The sequence below is a fragment of the Etheostoma cragini genome, chromosome 14 (assembly GCF_013103735.1).
Source record: "Etheostoma cragini isolate CJK2018 chromosome 14, CSU_Ecrag_1.0, whole genome shotgun sequence".
In the NCBI taxonomy this organism is placed as follows: Eukaryota; Metazoa; Chordata; class Actinopteri; order Perciformes; family Percidae; genus Etheostoma; species Etheostoma cragini.
Window position 1 is genome coordinate 23,295,785 of NC_048420.1, and position 677 is coordinate 23,296,461.

General features: G+C 48.0%; 1 long non-coding RNA gene across 1 annotated transcript in view; it reads right to left on the bottom strand.

Annotated features, from left to right (window-relative positions):
* Nucleotides 1-444: 444 nt before the first annotated feature.
* LOC117956509 overlaps nucleotides 445-677 on the bottom strand; it is a 499-nt gene continuing 266 nt past the window's right edge. Inside the window, exon 2 of the long non-coding RNA XR_004659292.1 lies at nucleotides 445-635. This is a non-coding gene — a long non-coding RNA (uncharacterized LOC117956509). The remainder of the gene's footprint in view (nucleotides 636-677) is intronic.

Genomic DNA, 677 nt, shown 5'->3' on the forward strand with positions numbered 1-677 from the left:
CAGAAAATGCCTTGAAAAATAAGGGAATGTTAACCAGCTTAATACAGATAGAAGTGAACGAACTATTCCTCTAACTTAACGGTATTCTGTTTTTAACTAATATAAAAATAAGTATTGTAGGCTACTGACAGTGCATCTCAAATAGGGCAGCAATTCTTGAACTACATGAAAAAATAAAAGTCTTTTTTGTTTTTCAAATGAACACTGGACCTCTTGTTGCTACAGTATAACGTCTTGGGTTACGTATGTAACCCTTGTTCCCCGAGATAGGGGAATGACACACTGCGTTGGTTACGACACTATGGGAAACGCCTGTAGTGTCGTAACCGACGCAGTGTGTCGTTCCCCTCAAAGGGGATCTACATATTTTCTACCTCGGCCTTTCACTGTACATCCACCTCATTACCCAGAGCACACAGCTGCTTTAGATTGGAGACGATTCTCTGCAGCTTGTTCTGTAGCCGCTCACCGACGCCGCTCGCTCCCGTTTTGGTCAGAATCTCCGGAAGCTGCCGGATCTGACCGGCCGAGGCGGAGGCGACCCAGCTGTTGATCCGCGCGTGCAGCTCTGACTGGCTGAGCCCTGAAGCTCCGCCTTGCCTCTTGCCATCCTCGGACGGGAGCTTGTGCACGACCTGACGCAGCCGCCTGAGGTTCATTTTATGGTGGATGAAGAA